At 40.3% G+C, this 12,004-nt stretch overlaps 1 long non-coding RNA gene across 1 annotated transcript in view; it reads right to left on the bottom strand.

Annotated features, from left to right (window-relative positions):
- Positions 1-1,559: 1,559 nt before the first annotated feature.
- The window catches only part of LOC111817788, a 42,526-nt gene continuing 32,081 nt past the window's right edge, over positions 1,560-12,004 (bottom strand). Inside the window, exons 3-4 of the long non-coding RNA XR_002821904.1 lie at positions 8,457-8,621; positions 1,560-1,643 (exon numbers count right to left, since the gene is read on the bottom strand). This is a non-coding gene — a long non-coding RNA (uncharacterized LOC111817788). The remainder of the gene's footprint in view (positions 1,644-8,456; positions 8,622-12,004) is intronic.

Below are 12,004 nucleotides of genomic sequence, written 5' to 3'. Positions count from 1 at the left end.
GTGTGGTATAACCCCACTTATGTAACATTCTAGAAAAAAAAAAAAAAAAAAAAAAAAAAAAAAAAAAAAAAAAAAAAAAAAATGTGGGGAGACAGTAAGTTCAACTAGACAAAGGACACAGAATCTTTGGAGCAATAAAAATGTTCTATATCTTAATAGGAGTAAAAATTAAATAGTTAAGGGGGCCTGTCGGTTAGCTCAGTTGTTCAAGCGCCTGCTCATGCAAACGCAGTCAGGTGCAGGATACCGAGGTTCAAACCCCACCTCCACCTGCCTTACCAGACCCGTCCTTTAGACAGGCTGAGCCAGAGCCACCCCCCCCCCAAAAAAAAATTCCTTCTCAACATCCTGGCCGGCCAAATAGCTCAGAATATTAAAGTGCCTTCTTAGGCAGACGCAGGGAATCTGATTCCTGGGGCCTGCCGTGTTGCCCCCGCCACCAGGGAGCACCGAGGCTTCCATTGAGACTGACTGTGGAGGCGTGTACCTGTAACCCCGGCACTTGGTGGCTGTAAACAGGAGGATCACTACGAGTCCAATCTATGCAGTGAGACCCTGTAGACCCTGTCCTAAATTTTTTAAAAAAGCTCCTAAAAGGTAAAAGATACTTCCAAAAAGAAAAAACAAACAAGTAAAATTTTTGAACTAATTCTATTTCCCTAGTGCCACAGTTAGAGGAAAAAAGAACGAGAATTTCATGTTTACTTCCCCCAAATAACACACTGTGCTTGCTCTTCTACTTAACAAAAGCATGTTTATCACATACATAAAATAACTCTCGGGAAGGGGAGATACACATGTTGGTAAGAAAAAGGAGGAGTAAATGCCTTAAAAAACAAAACCAGTATAAAATTGAGTCTCTGAGTTCACTGACCTAGAAACTGCCCGATTCAAACTGCGTGTGTCAGGCAGGACACTATCACTCTTCACTCACTATACACTGATTTCAACAGTAGCATAGCAGAGGAGGCCCAGCAGTCATGATTAATGAGTCTAATTTAAAAAAATGGATGGAAAGGGAAGAAAATTTGGAATAAACAAAAACAAAGATGACCAAGTAGAAGCCCAGAGCTAAATGCAAAATAAAATAAAAGTAGGGGAGACGGCTCAGTGGAATAAGCGCTTCCCTGGCAAGTGCAAGCAAGGTCCTGAGTTCAATCCCCGGTTCCACAAAACAAAACAAAAAAAAAACCCCAGCAGGGGTGGTACTTTGAAAATAAAATAAAAGTATATTAAATTAGTATATAGGCTTCAAGGATATAAATATTAAAAGCATCTCATCTAAATAGCGGAAATGCAAAGAATGAGCTGTATGTTTACACCCCACATCTACACCACTTCTACACTTGCATGCACCGAGCCCCAAATGGTAGCGCCATGCTAATTCAAGAAGGTACAGAGACTTTTTGAACTCAAGCTCTTGAAAACTACAGAGCTACTTTCTGGTCACATTAAATATTTATGAAACATTATTAAAAACGTAATCCTTATGGTTTAATTAACTCTAGTTATCTGAAAGAATGTTTTACAAAATAAATACTATACTAACTTCTGATAAGAAAAAGAATATCTGTAATATTTTCTTACCACTTTTGCAACACAGGGTGCATCACTGCCAACCGATTTTGAAGAATTTGTATCAGCTGTTTAAAAAGTGAAACAGCATATCAGAATGAGTAACATTATAAACATTACAGTAATATTTACATTGTTACATCTGTAGCCCCTTAACAGAATAAATTTCAATTCCCAAGTATGTGTTTCAGCATACCATTACAGAGTATTTCATCAATTTTAAGGCCTCTACCTATGTGAAACAGGAATGCATCTTACATTTTCTGGTTTCTTCAAATTGATCATCAATTACCCACAGGAAATCCCAAGTTAGATAGAGTTAAATATTTAACAAAAAAGTATTCATGGTGTTTAACAACCTGATCCATACTGTGAATTTCCCAGAGGAGGATAACTGACGCAATTTCCTAAATTTAACAAACTATGAAATCCTATTAAGAAAACATCTGGAAGGTAAGAAAAAGGAAGCTCAAGTTCCAAAACACATTAGTTTGGCAAAAAGACTCCTCATCGTCAATACCACAGGACTTTTGCATTAGAACTTTAAACGGCCATTCAGAACACTTTTAATGCTGATGTCTTACTTCATTCAAGTGAAGAGGCACTGTAGCTCTGGAATTAAGGACTCTAGGGCTGCCCATATGCACTAACTAGTATTTACCAAACAGCCACAAATGCCAGTTTCTTAGGAAACCGGGATTTAGTAGTGGACAGGAAAAGACAATCCTATAAAATGATTGGTTGAGTGGAAACACAGATGACAAACCAGACACAAGATACATCTGAAGGTGAGTAAGTGCAATGGAGGGACAGGTCGGCAGGAGAGGAAGGCGCCAGCATATCAGTGCAGGAGGAAACCCAGCAGCAACCTCCGGACAGTAAGAGAATACGCCAGGGAGAACAGAAAAGGGTGCTCTGGGGACTGCGCGAAGGCCCTGAAGTGGAAACGGGCCGGACACATGTGGAAGGACAGCAGGCCAAAGTACTGAGGGGAGAAAAACTGAAGTGAACAGTGTCAGCAGCAGGGAACAAGCAAGAGGGACCTGACAGGGGACCTCAAAAGTCTGGTTTTTACTAAAATGGGGGTGGAGGGACCTCCAGAAGGCTTTGAGAGAAATGACAAGACCAGACCTTGATTTTCAAAAGCTTCTTTGGGCATCTTTTGGAGAACAGCATACAGGAGCCAAGGACAGAAGCAGGCAGACCAGCGAGGAGCCCTAACAGTACCCAAGTGAAAGTCAATGGTGGCCTGAGCCAGCATGGCAGCAGACAGGCAGGTGGACTGTGGCCGCTTACACACAAAGGAGAGTCAGCAGGATCCCTGATGGATCAGAGGGACGGACGGGTCTGAGGTAAAGGCAAAAGGAGGTGTGGATGCTTTCCAGCTTTTGACCTAAGCAGCTACCACTTACTAAAGTTCTTGGAGAACTCCAAGAGTATCTAGCACTTGGGGTATCTTAAATTTGAGAAGCTTATTAAACATTCAAGTTTAGGAGTAAAGTAGGCAGGTGGATATACAAGTCTTAAGTTCATAAGAGCAATCCAAGTTAAGAAAATGTAGTGCAAGGGGGGCTAGCGGGTTAGCTCAGTTGTCTAAAGCACCTTTTTGAGCAAAATCAGTCAGCAACAAGGGACTGCGGTTCAATCCCCAGCACCCTATGCTGCACCAGCCCCGTCCTTAAGGCAGCCTGAGCCAGCCAAAAAAGAATGCTTCTCAAATTTTGGGTCAGCCTGATAGCTCAGCAGACTAAAGCACCTGCTTCAGTAGAGTGCAGTAGCCGGGATTCGATCCTTAACATGCCATGCCAGCCCTGCTCCCGGGGTGTGCTCAGACTGCAATTGAGACTGGGCATGGTGGTGTGCATGCCCTGTAAGCCTAGCACCCGGGAGGCTAGAACAGGAGAATCACTACAGAGTCCGATCTATGTAGTGCAACCCTATAGACCCTGTTGACTCTGTCCTAAATACAGAAAATAATAATAACAATAATAATAAATGTAGTTCAGGCCATCAACACAGAAATGCTATTTACTCAAAGCCCCAAGACTAAAGAGATCCCTTAGGAAATGGGTGGAGACAGAAAAGAAAAATCTAGGACTGAGCCCTAAGGCTCTCTCACATTAGAAGCCAAAGAGATGTAGCAGGAAGGTGATGGAACCAGGACACCACCAGTCGACTGGGAAGCAGAAGGGCTACCATTACGTACCTTAGACAGGGCAGAACCCCACTCATGAAAATGACCAGTGTGGGCAGACAAGGAGGGCTACGCTGCTTGAGCAACAGGCCCAGGAACACTGCTTAGATACTAAATAAGGAAGAAAGTAGGCTGATTTGTAAACAAAATATGAAAATGAAGATAGCATCCCAATATGGCAAAATGAGGAAAAAGATGGAAAGAAGTTAAAAAAAACTCCTTGAAACAATATGTGGTGCAAAATATACCATGTACAAAGAAAACAAGAGGCAATGTCCCATTGTCAATTTATTCTGCAATTAAGAAAAGCAATCTCAATGCAGCATGGGAAGAATTCTGAAAGAGTAACCTCAAGGACAGTACATTCCTACATACCCACCCTGAAAGCTTTGGGGAAAACAGCAGCAGCAGGTCATAGGAAATCAAGAGCTCAAGAAGCATCGGCACCGACAAGTTCACAGAAGCACTGCATAGCATTGTCAAGATAGAGACAATTTAAATGTCCATCAAAAAGAGGATGAGTTCTTCCCTGATGTGCAAACTCATTAGATTCTACAGTATTTTGTATAGAAACTATAATACAGATCTTGACGGCTGCTCCTGGTTGAGGGCTATCCGTACCTAAGGCAGAAAGATGGTGGCCACAAAGAAGACGAAAAAATCTCTGGAGTCCATCAACTCCAGGCTCCAACTTGTTATGAAAAGTGGAAAATACGTGCTGGGGTACAAGCAGATGTTGAAGATGATCAGACAGGGCAAAGCGAAATTGGTCATCCTTGCCAACAACTGCCCAGCCTTGAGGAAATCTGAAATAGAGTACTAAACCACATTGGCCAAAACTGGTGTCCACCACTACAGCAGCAATAATATCAAACTGGGCACAGCATGTGGAAAATACTACAGAGTGTGCACACTTGCAACCATTGATCCAAGTGATTATGATATCATTATAAGGCTGCCAGAACAAACCAGAGAAAAATAAACCAAGCAGAATTTTTCATCAATAAAACCTGCCTGAGCTTGAAAAAAAATTATAATACAAAAATATAATAAAGCTTAATTTTTTCAAAGGTTTAACATAAGAACATTATACAACAGCCTACCCACAATTGTATTTATTTTAACTATATGTTGAAATGGCTTATGCTAGACTTTTTTAAAAACATCACATAAAGATCAAGAGGCAAATTGGTCAAGCAATGGCCGTGACTCATCCTCATGTCAAACACTGACAAAAGGATGTACAAAGGGCAGTACAGGGCTACAGGATAAATCCTGAGAGTACTTGGCTGACCCTATCAGATACAAAAGTTACACTTCTTGTTATATAGGTCTTGCTATATCTTGGTTTTAACCATCCAGCAGAAAAGTATAAAAACGAGGTACAGTGTTAATTATTGAAACTGTCCTACCAATTTGGTTTGAAACTGTCTCATTGCTATTTGTTTCTCAATAAAATTATGGGAAAAAAAATTCAGAATAAAAATAACCCCAGGAAGTAAAAAATAAATAATTTATACATAAAAAAACAAGGTATATAAAGGAAATCCATATTAATACGATGAGCTGTAAAAGGCTCAAGTCAATAACTTCTGAGGATAACCCACTAATATTATAGACTGCTAGACACTGTTAGATTGTTTAGTTGAATTCAAATACCTATAATATTTAGATGCCAACAGAATATTTACCTCTGACAGGACAAAAAAAAAAAAGGATACAAAGGAAAGATCACTTTGTATTTATATGTACAAAACAGGATAAATTTACAGCTACTTTCGCTTAATTCAATGAGAAGAAAGAAGTGTACTAACAGTGTTTGGACAGAATATCCTGTCTGCTTCTTGTACTATGGATAACCACTAAGAAGATAGTAATGTACAATGTATTGATTATTAAGAAAAAAAAAAAGATCAAGAGGCAAAAGACAGCAAGATGGCTGATGGCTGATGGCTGAAGCAGACTTTGAGGTAAAAAGGATGAAAACAGAGTTGTGCGCAAAGGGTCTTGTAAAGAAGAGCTCCTGCCAACTTCTTAGAATTTCATTTCTGCAAGGGTGCTGGGGACCAGGAAAGCGTTAGCCAGGACAGGCATGTGATCTGACCGCAGGTTGGGCCCCGCAAGTGCAGTGCCAGTAAGGACACCTGAGGGCAAGAACTGGGCAGAGGAGTCACTACTGCAGCACAAGAGGCGCGGTAAGGACCTGGCCCGGGAACAGGGTGGCACAGATGGAGAGAAACAGATGCATGTGGAAGTCACACAGGGAAAGCAACGGGACCAGAAGAGGCACTGGAGAACATTCAAGAACACCTTCCCAGTTCCATGCACTCAGATAATCCTCTCCTAATCACGATGGGATTCAGCAGTGAAAGTCAATACACATGCCAGGCGTGACTGTGGGACAACCTAGTAGAGCTGTAAGCCACTGGCCGTGGACCCAGGCCTGAAGATCAGCCCTAGGTTGAAGATAAAAAAGCATGGAAATCAACAATAAAGTATGGTAACAGAAGCACAAGACCTGATGAGATGCCCGGAACACAGAGCAGAAGAGAGCCAAGGAAGGAAGAACGCAGAAGGAGCCAGCAGCAGTACAGGGAAGCGGTGTGACGGAGACAATGGATGTGATTCACAGGGGAAAGATTAAGTGCTAGTACTTCAGAAAAGAACCCTAAGAAAATTCAAAGGCAATCTCTGCAAGCCATAACAGAGACTGTCGATGATTTCAGAGATGACAGAGTCCACGTATCAGTGCTCACACAGAGACAGATGGAAAGCAGCAAGATTCAAGTGCATCCCCCCTTCCCCAGGTTGACCAACGCAGGGCCACAGAGTGAAGTTTTATTATACACAACTGCCAAGTCACTGAATATTAAAAATAATTCTTAGCATGTTTTAATAGTAGTGCAAGTAAAATGGCAAATACACTTGCGAAACAAGTTCCAAATCTGCAAGATGTTACAAAAGTAAACTGATGCAAAATGAAGGTCTTCTGGTCACAGCCAAGTTCCCTTCATCATGTCTTAAGTCCAGAGTACATCCTGCAATAGAGACAACTTCTACAATATCCCACTTCCTCGAAGTTGCAGGTCAAAAACCACCCAGCAAATACAATTTTCAACATACACCTTAGACTACTGGAATGGGTTTGGTCCTACATACAACAAATATGCAATTATCAAAGGCAAGCGCCACCTGCACACAGGATCATATACATAAAGACAGAAGAAAGCTCTAAACTATGCTTTTGGTTTTGTGTCTGTGTGTTGAACTATATCCCTGTCCCTTTTTATTTAGTGAGACAAACGCTCACTAAGTAGCTAAATTGCCCAGGCTGGACTCACACTTGAGATCCTCCAGCCTTAGCCTCCTAGAGTGCTAAGATTACAGATGTGTTCTACCTGCTTGGCTAGACTGTTTTAGATTAGACAGTGAAGACAGTGATAATGCATTTAGTGAGGATAGGCCCAGAGATTGCAGCTGTCTGGCCACAGCCCACTGGATATGGAAGTTAGTGCTACTCTTTAATCTGTGCCACTGACTCTCAAACTTCCACACCAACAATACTACTTCAAATGTTGTGGGGCCCTCTCCCTAGCTTCTGACACACACGTCTGGTGTGGAGACCCAAGTATTTGCATTTCTAAGGAATTTGCAGGTGATGCTAAGCCGTGCTGCAGTATTAGTACTCTAAGATACTGCTTGAAAGATAAGAGTCCAACTACTAAAACTAAAATTGTATAAATGTCCACAGCACAAATAACCAAATAGTTAGCTAATTAAATTAAGATTAGAGGTGAAGTGAGAACACAGAATTTAGAAAGAAAGTATCAAAAGCAAATGGCAAAGTATTCCAAATATTCTTGATTAAGTAGACAGCTTTACGAGCAATCAGATAAAATATTTTTTTTTAAATCAGTAATTTAGTTAAAGCTACAGAACTGCAGACTCCTGCATGGGTCTCAAAAAAAAATAATTTTTTTAAATGAATTTAGGACAGGGTGTACAGGGTCTCACTAAATAGATCGGAATCATAGTGATTCCCGTTTTTAGCCTCCCAAACTCTGAGATTACAGGCGTGCACCACCATGCCCAGTCTCAATCGCCATCTCAGCACACCCTGGGAGGGGGGCTGGCACTGCACGCTGGGGTTTGAACCCCAGCCACTGCGCTCTGCTGAAGCAAGTGCTTTAGACCACTGAGCTATCAGGCCAGCCTCCAAAAAAATTAAGGTAAGTGTATTATTTAATGATAATTTGACTAGGCCTAATATACTTTCTAGGTTATTCTCCTAATCCTAATGACTGCGAAAGTTGTAGAGAAAGAAAAAAATTCACATCTGTAAAAAGTCTGTAAAACTACCCCAAACAGTGGGATTAAATTATAATTGGGCAAAGAAAGGAAGATACCCAGGGCTTCTTGAGTCTCAAAAAAATACTAAGATTATATAGAATCTTAAAAATCTAAAGTCATAGTGCTCACCTAACATTGCTAGATATTTTGTCCTCCTTTTCTATTATGATCAAGTAAGTAGTCTGCTCTTTTACTCCTATCAGAGATGCATTTTTGCCTAATCAAACAAGATTGACCACAGATTATTAGGAACACCCAACAGTAGCACAAAAATGAAAAATTTTTAAAAGATGTAAAAATTCTTTGGATCAGGGACTAGAAGTAGTCATATACTTACCAAGATATATACAGCCAAAGCCGCCTTGGCCAACAGGTGATCCTAGCTTCCATTCCTTTTTTGACAGGTCAGTTATTATCTCCCCAGCTGCAAAGTGTTCCGCAAGATGTCTCTTTGCAGGGGCCCGTCTTCTAGCTTGAGCTGCTTTTACACGAGGCATTTTCACTATAACACAGAACAAAGCAACATGTATACTCTTAAGTGTTCAAAACATGTTCCCTAAGCAAAGTGTCTATGTGACAGAGCCTGGTCAAATTCCTACCTACTCCAAAACCTAAGTAAACAACCTCTATTAATCCAGATTTATAAAGGCTCAAGTCACATTTGATCATTCAGCTTTGGAACTGAGACAACAACAACAACAAAAAATGATCTATGCAATCACTTTCAATAAAATAATTAGTTTTTAGTTCCAGTGGCACATCACTAGTGACTAAAATGCTACTTAATAATTTTAAAAAGTGTTACTATTGAGGGAAAAGGAGCCCACAATTACAACGCACACATTACAGTAATATAAAACGCATTTACAAGGACAATACTGACATGGTAAGAAGAAAAATACAATACAAAGGAAAAGGCCAGGGGTACCTGGGGCACAAAAATAGATGCTTTGCTTGAGTTCCCACTCGTCCTCAGGACCATGTGAAGTCTGCATGACTATCTCCATTTAAAATAACAAGGAACTGGGCTGGGGAGATAGCTTAGTAGACTAAGCACTTGCCTGGCAAGTGCAAGCAAGGTCCTGAGTTCAATCCCCGGTACCACAAATTAATTAATTAATTAATTAAAATAACAAGGAACTCAAGCCTCAGCAAGCAAGCTATAAGATGAAAGATCAGAATTTGCACAGGCTACATGGTTCCAAAGTCTCACCAACATTCTCCATCACTCTAGGAATCACCTTTCTGAGAGACAAGGAAAAACTGTATCTGTCTAGTGATTTGGGTTCACAGAAAAAAGCAAAGCTGTGGTTCACAGCTCCCTGCTTCCTGCTCACTCGCAATCCTCTAAGAGCAGACCCTCAATTCCCTCTTCTCACCAGTACAGAAGGTTAGCAAAATATTCAGAGAACGCAGTGTTGGGGGTGCTGAAATGGGATCAAAAGACCCATACTACATTAGGATGGAAAGTTCTACCAAACCCACACCCTCACTCTACAACAGGAACTGCATTCCGGCAAATAAACACTCCTCATTCATTCCATTTATGATACCAGTTAGCTTGCCAATCTTATCAAGTAACTTCTCTCCTAGCTTCAAAAGCCCTCGGTGTAGCTCTTTCTTGTGTAAAGAACTCAGTTAATATTTATGCATGTGCGTACATGGATGTGAATGTGTTGTACAACTTCAAACACTCAGATCCATAAATGCTAACAGAAAAGGATTTACCCAATATTCCACAGTTCCCCAAAAATGAAGCTAACATACAGCAAAGACAGGAGAGTGATAAGAATTAAATTAGTCTGCAATTCTTGAAATGGTTATTTAAATGAAAAAGTCTGTAGGATGTGACATAAATTTACATTATACAAGTAGTTCAGTCTCGAGCCCAGATATACTAAATATATAGATACTATATTAGATTGGAAATTTTTAGCAAATACCCAGTTTCTCTATAACATAAATTTCATACATGCAAATAAATGTTCTTTATTCATTTAATGGGAATTTTTTTATTTTTTTCCTAAAGAATATAAAATGCATCTCTCCTCTCTAAATCTTCTTAGATAACAAAAACATCTCCAAGTACAAAAATGTACGACTATTTCTTCACATCAATTTATTCTCATAATTACTGTACTTTCAATCCTTGGTGGAATTTTCCTGAGTCAAATTGTAGTGCCAAGAATGACAGCCTACCCTCAGAACACCAAAAAAAGGGAACTCGCAAACCTGTGGCAGCATACCAGCTAAAAGTAACAACTAAAACTTCCAACTTTATCAAGTCACCAGAGTAATCTCCCACTGGATTATTTCCTAATAGTAGCCAAAACATTTTAAAATAAATCAAAATTTTTTGTCACCCAAGGTAGTGACCAGACACTCTTTTACATTTTTCTGGAATTCTTTTCCAGAAGTAACAAATACATTTTATCTTACGACCATAACGCTAAGTGAAATAAGTCTGGCACATGTTGTGTGGTTTTCCTTACATGAGAAGCAGAAGTATAAAGAACAAAGTAAAAGACAAATAATAGGAGAGAGGGAGACAGAGCTTTTGCCAAAGGCAAGGGGACCCAGAAAAGGAGGGAGAGGGAAGGAAAGGGAGGGAGGTGGAGGGAACATAAAGCAAAGGATCAGACGTGCTGTGTTCATGGACCAACTCCCCACAATGAATGCAGTTACTATACTACAAACATGGTCTAATAAAAAATGAAATTTTTCTTAATAATTTGGCTCAGCACCTATTCAATATAAAACTGTGGTCAAGAGTGTTTTTCCTGCAAACAAAACTGTTTGCTTTTATTTTTAGCTTTATTCCAATGTCCAACTAAATGAAACTAATTGTAATAATTAATTAAGACTTGGAGCGCCTTTCTTTCCTAAAAATAGCCCCCTAGAACAGCATCATCACAGTCAGCCTACTGAATCCCTATAAACCCTGCTCCCGGAGTTTACGCACAGTAACACAGCACAGTAACACAGTAGGGGCAGCAGCACAGAGTTTAATTTCCCTAAATCCCAGCCCCAAAACCAGAGAAATCCAAAGAAGCATCCCCTGTAAAATATCTACAGTAAAACCAGGGACAGCACCCTCTTTCCCCACAAGCCCCAAAATCTGAGTAGGTAAAGGCAAACCAGGCTTAATGTGCAAAACTGGCCAGCCTAGTGTGGGCCAGACCAAGGCCTTCCAGGATGAGAAAGGGCTAGGGATGAAACTCAAAGTGAGCACCCCAGGAAAGCAGGGTCCAAAAAGGAGCCATCTATGAGCCAGCGTCCACATCTGAGACGCCAGGTACGATGAACAGGGGGGGCTTAGGTTAGAAAGCCAAGGTCCACTGGAGCCACACCAGCCAAACTACATAGAGGAAAAGGAACCTCTGCTGCCAAAAGGAATCCAGGCCAACTCCGACAGGAGGCTAAGGAAGGAAGGGCCACTACAGAAAAACAATTCCACCCCAAAAGCTACAAGATAAGAAATTTTTCAAATAGATGAAGCTAACATGAATTAGAAAACTCACTAGGTGATAGAAGATAATAATTAAAAGACAAAGTGCTAAGTATCCAGCTCGGTAGAAGAGATGTCCTTGCTAGCTATGTTCACTCCTCAGCATAAACACTCAAAGGCAAAACTATTTCAGAAACGAAGACTACATAAAAAGGAACATATACTGAATAAAATTTTAAGTAGCTTAAAAGAACTGCAAAGTGAAAGGAAAAATAAGTCAAAAGGGACAAAAGGTAACTATTTCAAGAGAAAAATCACAAATTCAGAACAGAGAAAAAGGAAAGCCCATATGTATCATATATTTCAAATATAATATACATTATATTACATGTATGTGTGTGTATATGTATATTTTATATGGGGAGCCAAACAGAAGA

Source organism: Octodon degus, unplaced genomic scaffold (assembly GCF_000260255.1).
Source record: "Octodon degus isolate 3935 unplaced genomic scaffold, OctDeg1.0 scaffold00070, whole genome shotgun sequence".
Classification (NCBI taxonomy): Eukaryota; Metazoa; Chordata; class Mammalia; order Rodentia; family Octodontidae; genus Octodon; species Octodon degus.
Note: the sequence above shows the minus strand (reverse complement) of the source record. Positions and strands in the feature narration are given on the sequence as shown.